This window comes from Lygodium microphyllum, chromosome 21, assembly GCF_053477565.2.
Source record: "Lygodium microphyllum isolate KBCC chromosome 21, Lygodium_microphyllum_v1.1.10, whole genome shotgun sequence".
In the NCBI taxonomy this organism is placed as follows: Eukaryota; Viridiplantae; Streptophyta; class Polypodiopsida; order Schizaeales; family Lygodiaceae; genus Lygodium; species Lygodium microphyllum.
In genome coordinates this window covers 47162308-47169970 of record NC_141155.1, presented here as the reverse complement: position 1 = coordinate 47169970, position 7663 = coordinate 47162308, and the positions used below count along the sequence as shown (strand labels likewise).

General features: G+C 38.3%; 1 protein-coding gene across 10 annotated transcripts in view; it reads left to right on the top strand.

Annotated features, from left to right (window-relative positions):
• Positions 1-4736: 4736 nt before the first annotated feature.
• EMB2735 (embryo defective 2735) overlaps positions 4737-7663 on the top strand; it is a 96457-nt gene continuing 93530 nt past the window's right edge. For 2 of the 10 annotated variants that reach the window (XM_087662024.1, XM_087662022.1), the window contains exons 1-2: positions 4737-5223; positions 6023-6147. The gene's annotated coding sequence lies outside the window, so the exon portion shown is untranslated. Of the gene's footprint in view, positions 6148-7663 lie in introns of all 10 variants that reach the window. The other 8 variants (XM_087662023.1, XM_087662021.1, XM_087662018.1 and 5 more) reach the window with 6 other exon arrangements.

The following is a 7663-nucleotide window of genomic DNA, read 5'->3' as shown; positions in this document are numbered from 1 at the left end:
TGTCTACAAATCAAAGAGCTCACCAACTAAAGATTCACAACACCAATAGCCCTTGTCTATTGCTAGACATACAAAAGAAGGATAAGAAGATGGATCTAGAATAGAAGTAGCTCCATGCTACTGCAAACGTTCCCACAAAGAAGCAAAGAGGACCAAAGCTTCCCATCAAATTGTAGAACTAAAGTAGTAGATATCCCTTGATGAAAGAAGAAGCCAAGGAAAAGAAAATAGTGGGCGAATCTCCAATAACAACAATTGGATGCACCAAGGAATTTGCTAACAAAATTCATTAGGTGAGTCAGTGAAAAACTCAAACTCCTATTGGTTTGAAACCCATTTATGAAATGAAAATCTTGCTTGAAATAGTATAGGCAATGCCAATTAAGTTGGGTTTAAACATAATCATGACTCCAATCCATAAATGAAGAGAATGCTAAATTGTTAAGGCTATGCATGATAACCAGGAAAAATACAAGCATATATTTAACTACCAACAAACAAGAATAGGTGGACTTAAAAAAGAAGATGTAGTTAAGAGAGCAAGGCTTCTCATCTCATTTAGAATGAGTATCAATCCAACTAGTGAGAAAGTGACTTGTGAGCTAGATTAGAGGGCATAAGATTCCACAATCATGCTCTCAAAAATATGGTATGACCTTAGAGATTCATTTGAGAGGAAATTACATCAACTCATGACCAACATTGAAGTTGGAGGTCCATAAAGACATCCTAGTACAATACAACATATATAGCTCCAACTTATATCATAAAGTGATGGCTAATATGAAGAAATATGAGCTATCACGTGGCATAAAAAGCCACACTCTTCTAGACAAGAATTTGACTGAGGAAGAGATGCATGTTGTTAGCAGGTTAGGCATAGGTCACATTATCTCAAACATTGCATGTTATATCATGAATCTAGTTGTTCAAATCCATGAACAGACATATGTACTTCTCTTCAATACATTCCAAATTTCTACTAATGACTTCTTCCTTAAGCCATATAAAATTTGTATATCAATGGAGAAAAAATCATTCTTTCTTGTACATTAATAATTGCAACAAAAAAGGTTAAAAGAAATATTCACTACATACAATAGGAACCAGAAAGAGGAATTACATTGCTACTCGACATTATCTTTGTTGATCAATTGCATGTTTCTCTTACGATTTTATCAAGTCATTGCAAATCAAGAGTGCATAAAAAGTGACAAAAGACCCAAACTTGAAGAAAGACCAAGTAGAGGAGGAAATAAATTACTTCAATAGAAGGACAAGGAGAGGAGGGGGTAAGATCCAATCTACTTCCTCACAATAGCTCAAGAAGGAACTCAAGAGTCACCATTAATTATACCCTACACTTTTCAAGCAAACAAACCTTGAATTACCTCACCAATAACAACCTTTCGTAAAAGGAGCTGCAATTTGCTTCAACAGTTGCTTAACTTCTTTACTGATACACTCATATGGAGCTTAGTTCTTCTTTAAGAACAACCTCGTTAATATTGAGATAATATACTTTAATAATCTTGGTCCTGATCTTTTGTTGTACACACCTACATGCATGCAACCAATCTAGAGAGCCATGAGGTTACTATTTCTAATTACCAATTGTAATCTTGTAGTGTCCTTGTTATGCGATTGATATTAACAAAATAATGTGAATTTCAAAACAATTAAATTAACGTGCAAAAAATATTAGATAGGTATTTTGATGATAAAATGTAAACTATTAGCACATTTATGTGTTATTAAACTAGGTGTAATTAATTAAAGTTAACTAATGCCATTAAAATATAAGACATGCAATTTAACATTGATACAAAGAAAAATTACTTGTGTGAATGAGTTCGTCTAGAAAAGTTAGCCACTTTATACTTTATGGCATGTGAGTCCTAGCTTAAAATAAAGAGAGAAAAACCATTTTCTTGCACAAACATAATTGGAGAAGGAAAAATAAATTAGGGGTAGAAAAGTAATATTGAATTTAGCTTTGGGTAAAAATAGGGTTAAAAAAGAAAAAGCTTTTTTGGGAGAGAAGGCATGCTTAACGAATGTAAACTCAAATACTCTACTGTTTTAGATTTTAAAAAGAGAGAAAAGGGGAAATTAATCCCCTTTGCCCCATCCCAACAACACCCCTATTCCTTCCCCCCCCTTCCCCCATTAAAAAAACACCTATATAGGCCTTTCCCTTTGGATTCTCTATGCTACTAGAGAGGATGTGCCATTTGTAATGAGATGAAGTGATGATCAATTGCTACATCCTCAAGCATCTCAAAACATGGGCTCTATTTTTTAATTTTTGTTTAAACTTTCATATTAGCCAAACACCATGTTACATCATCTTTAAGCTAGTTTACACCACTCTATCCTCATAGCCACTTACTTAAGCCCCTATTTCTACCAATAAGCCACCTTTGAGAGATGGTTTGAGTGCTGAAATGTATCCTGAAAATTTTGAGCATGTTGCTATACCTCTAACTGATCCAAATGATAGTAATCCCAAGTTTGGAGACCATTCATGTGTGTACGATTAGATCACATCCTAAAGTCTATTTGCAATGGTCCCAAAGAGATATAGGAAGGATGATCGTACTTTCATCACATTAACAAGCCCATCAATTACATACAATAAGGTGGGATAATTTTTAGCCACTCTTTTGGGAGTGATGATGGTTTTATATAAAATTTATGAATTAATATGAATTACCATTTTTAAAAGTGTTTGCTATGTGCTTAAAGGTAAAGTTAATGAACCCTTCTTTGTAATGGGCCAATAGAAAGAAGTTATTTTTATATATTCAAATGATACGGTAGCATGCTTTACTTAGTTAAATAACTAAAACAAACCTATCAAGCAATGTGGGAGGGCTTGGTCCTAATGAGACCGATCATCTATGGTTGGATGGAATCGATAAGTTGGGTAACTTTCCTAAAAATTAGATAGAGCTATTAGAAAATAGAACCCCAAATTTGGTAGGATAGAACTGGCTTAACACAATTTTAGAAGATTGGAGTGTAGTTGAATATTAGTCATAATGGCAATGAAAGTTTATAATAAATCTCCACTCTCTTTGAGCCACATGTGGTGTTAGTCCATCTCACATTTGATTGGTGACAAAGTGACCCTTCTTAGGTCAATGTTCGACTACTATTAGGGGGTGACTATCCCATGCTTTCCCTATGAAGTATATACTAAAGCTATTCCAATGCTTCCTATTCAAGGAATAAATGACTCATGACATTGTAAAAGCATGACGAGGGAGACAATGACCTTGCATTGTTGGGTATATCATCAAGTTACTCGGGTCGTATCCCCTAATTGTATTGTGGTACATGGGACACATGCCTAAGAGAAAAATGCCATCAAAGGATACCCTCTTTTTCCTATAGTCAAAGCCTTAGAAATACACACCTTGACTTGCATGCAAGGATTGATCAATCCTCTTTGTATTTAACATTCTTTTGGATCTCAATACAGATTTATTCTTCCATTCTCTTCTTTCATTGTAGTTTTTTTCTTCCCCTCTCTCTCTCTCCATGTTCGTGTTCTTCTATTCATCAGCACTAATTTTTGGTGTGCTATGTAGCAACTAGTATGATCTTCAATGCCATGTAGCACATAATGGCATATAATGCAAGCATGCTAGTACAACAATTTTAAACGATTTGCTATAAAATGAAATAAAGAAGAGGGTGGATTTTGAGAGAAATGACAAAGCAATCATCTTGAAGTCAAAATACAACTAGAAGAACTTATACCCACAAGCCTCTTAGAGAGGAAAAAGTAGACTCTTAGATGTCTAGCAAGCTACCCCTCTACTAAACTCAATGTGTTCATATGGAAGATATTGGCTAGAAAACTACTGATGAAAGATACACCTGCCGATTTTAGAAAGTTTCAGTACTATGCCTTATTTGTTTTAGGGAGACATAAAACTATCCTACACTTGTTTTGGCAATGCCCAATGGCAAAGACATTGTAGACTAAACCAAAAAATCGGGTCTCCCAAAGCGGGTCTTTATATTTCTACTAGCATGTGTCTATCACTTTTTCAAGGACAAAGGTGCCTTGGATGGCAAAACCCTCAACCTTTGAAACATTGTAATAGCTGTGATTTTGAAGCACACATGGTTTCGTAGAAACATGATTCCTATGTAGAAAGCTAGAGCCCCATAGGTGCAACTTTTGTTTGGATCATGTGCATTTCGAAACTAGCCTTATTGAAACCGCCCCCCCCCCCCCCCCCCCCCCCCCCCCCAACTACAACAATGAACTCTATGCCAAGATAGTAATGCAAATGGCTAAGATTTGTAACATCAAATGAATGTTGTGATTTGACCTTCAAGGCCATAATACACATCTCGTGGAGCCCAATCAATAGCATATGGTCCACCTAAATAATGAGAATCAACAGAACATTTGCATTTATGTGGACAAAGAGCGTGCTCTTAGGGTGAGTGACTAAAACCAAGAGCAATCAAATGAGTGTGCATCTTGCCATAGGTGCTTGTTTCAAACCATACGAGACCTGATGCAAACAACACCTTGCTCCTAGTATTTGAGATAACATTCAAGCTACTCTCCAGGAGCTAGGGTGATGGTTTTGGGGTAAACCATCGGATATTTCTTGATGATGTAAATCTCTATTAATACAAATCGTATTGTTCCGAAAAAAAAGGCACTTAAAGGAATTGCAATTTTCAAATGCAAAGCTCATTGCATTTCCATTCCCTCGCACAAGAGAAAATTTAAGCAAAAATGTCATAAACCTTGAGATTGCACAAGATCGTGCGCATCTCTGTTGGCGTGTGTGTGTAGGCCATCATGAGCCAGCACTGTGCCCCCTGCATCTAATCCTCCCTCACAATGCTCATCTAGCAGGAGCGAACCAAGCCCCGGCATTCAGCCACTGCCCACAAGCAGGGTGCAGACCCGCCCCGCAGCAAAGATGAGGACGGCAAGAATGCTTCCGCGGTGAAGATTGACTTCAAAGCTGCTTACCTCATGTCTCAGTTGCTTCGAAAGGACCCTGGCCACCTAAGCCAGAAGCGACCTACCCAAGCTTGTCATCTTGGATCTCATGCTTCTCAGTGTCCTCATCCTCATGATCATTTGCAACCGTGGTGACTCCTCGGCCCTCCTCTGTGTACACTCAGGCCCAAAGAGTGCCGAGAAGAATCCATACCCTGGAGTAGACTTCAGACTTCAAGAAGGTGCTCAAAGTGGTAGATACTAGGAAATTGCACGTTGTCAAGGCAGACAAATGGATCGTGGTAACAGCCTCTTACTCTTTCACGGAGCAAGTTCAAGCTATGGTGAAAATACAGGGACGGCAAGTTCTTGCCGTTGGAGATACAGAGACACCAAGTGATTGGGAAGTGAGAGGAGCCATTTTCTTGTCAGTTGAGTAGCAAGGAGCTCTTGGTTATAGGATGCTTGCCCACCTTCCATACGTTTCATATGTGAGGAAGAGTGTTGGATATTTATTTGTAATCTAGCATGGTGCGAAGAAGGACTCAGGTGAGGGGGTAGTGACTTGCGAGTTATGTACGTGTTGAACAACAGAAAACCACCAAACATTAGTAATCTTGCAATCGTTTCCAACCATCCAAGTAGATAAGTTTTGTACTTCCATGCTTTACCAGCTGTTTCAACTGTTACTGTGGACAGGTCTTCAGTATCCAGAATTATTACAGCAGATTTCAATGTGCACAAGTGAATGCCCATTGCCTACAAAAAGGCCATTACAGCAGGCTTCAATGTGCACAGCTGAATACTGACAAAATGGCTACTTAGTACTCAATAGTGTCTCTGAGAACTCACTTGTCCTCAGTCAAAAGCTCAGACTTTAGTTCAAGTATAACTGGCAGGTCCCAAAAGAACTTCAAGCAAACGGGTTTTTGTTACTAGCTACTAGCCTGGCATAATGCATTTCCCTCGTTGAGGCTATTGTTAATTACTAATTTTTATTACCTTATGTGATATTAAAATGGCTATAAATTTATTGCACAGGTCCATTGGAGGCTGGAGCATCCATATTATTGAAGTTTATTGTACAAGAGTGAGAGAGGCAACATACTTTAGTGCAGATCTAGATTGCAAGTTGATTGTCAATCAAGTCATCTAAGATTTGACAGGTGAGTTGTCTAACTTAACCAGTCATCAATTGTTATATGTTTATGCAACTTTAAGATAGTCTTCATTAAAGTCGGTTGAGAGAGAAGGCATATTTCAGTGTTTAGGATTGAACTAATATTAGTTTATTTAAGTGTAACATAGATCCTATGGATGCAAAATTTTTTCTAGGTCCTTTGAACTATACTATCAAGGAATAACCCAAAAACACTAAGGCCAAAGTCTTTACACAATTCATAGGGATAAAATATGGAGTTAGAACCTTTGTCAACCTAGAAGACATAATTATGAAAGTCACTATCCATAGTAGTGAGATTGCTTAGCAAGAAGAGATATTAGGAAAACTTCTTAGAGTGACTGTCATATATCATCAAATCTTTACATGTATCCCCAATACATAAGTACTCAAAATCTTTTGATTGGTGCCCTTAGTCAAATGACTCACATGGTGGCTTAGATAAGAAAATCCTTATAGTAGGAACCATCTTGATTATGCATAAGTTTGACTATTGTTGTCAGAGTGAAGCAATGCGGAATTGAATGACCATGACAAAGAGTGAACGGAGAGAGAAGAGAGAGAGAGAAAAAGAGACAGTGAAATGCAGAAAATCTGCAGTGAAGAATGCTGTTTAGGAATGCAGAAGTATATAGGAGTGTAGAGAGAATATCTGCGTATGTCTCCGCCTTGAGGATATTGATCTCCGTCAGCCCGAGTGCTATCTCTGTCATCAGCAGGCTGTAATTTGTCAGATACAAGTGATCAAAACTGTTGGAAACTCAGCCTTTAAAAGGCTGAAAAGAATGCCTTGTAAAAATGCCAAAATAGGTAGGTCGATTGCAGTCGGACTCAGTCCAACTATTGCCACGTAGCAAGATTGCCATGTGGCACTATTGATGCGGCAGGGAGCTGATCGCTAACACCCCCTCTCAGATCCTGAACAAGGTAGCAAATGTAGGGATCTAGAATGTTGATGAAGCAAAGTTTGGGAAAGGGCCTTCGTAGACAAATCTGCAAGATTGTCTTTAGTCTTACAATACTCCATATCAATGGTCGCATCCAGACGCTTCTCCTTGATGAAGTGATACTGGATCTCTATGTGCTTCGTCTAAGCATGGAATATAGGATTCCGTGCCAAGGCAATGCAGCTCTCATTGTCGCACTGCAAGATAGTAGGACAAGTCTGGGGGTAACCAAGCTTCTCCAACAACCGCCGAAGCCACATAGCCTCACATGTGGTAGAAAATGCAACTCGATACTCTACCTCAGTCAAAGATAGGGCTACTTCTTGCTACTCCAAGAGATAGCATCGACATCCAAGGTAAAACAATAACGTGTAGTAGACCGTCTTTGATCCACATTGCCGACCCAATCTAAATCACTCCAACCTGCAAGAAAAAGATGAGAAGCACTTGTACCTACTGGATAATGAATCCCTAAGTCAAAGGTCCCCCTTAGATATCGTAGTATCCTCTGAGCAGCCTGCCAATGCACCTGCTGATGCGTACTCATGAACTCAA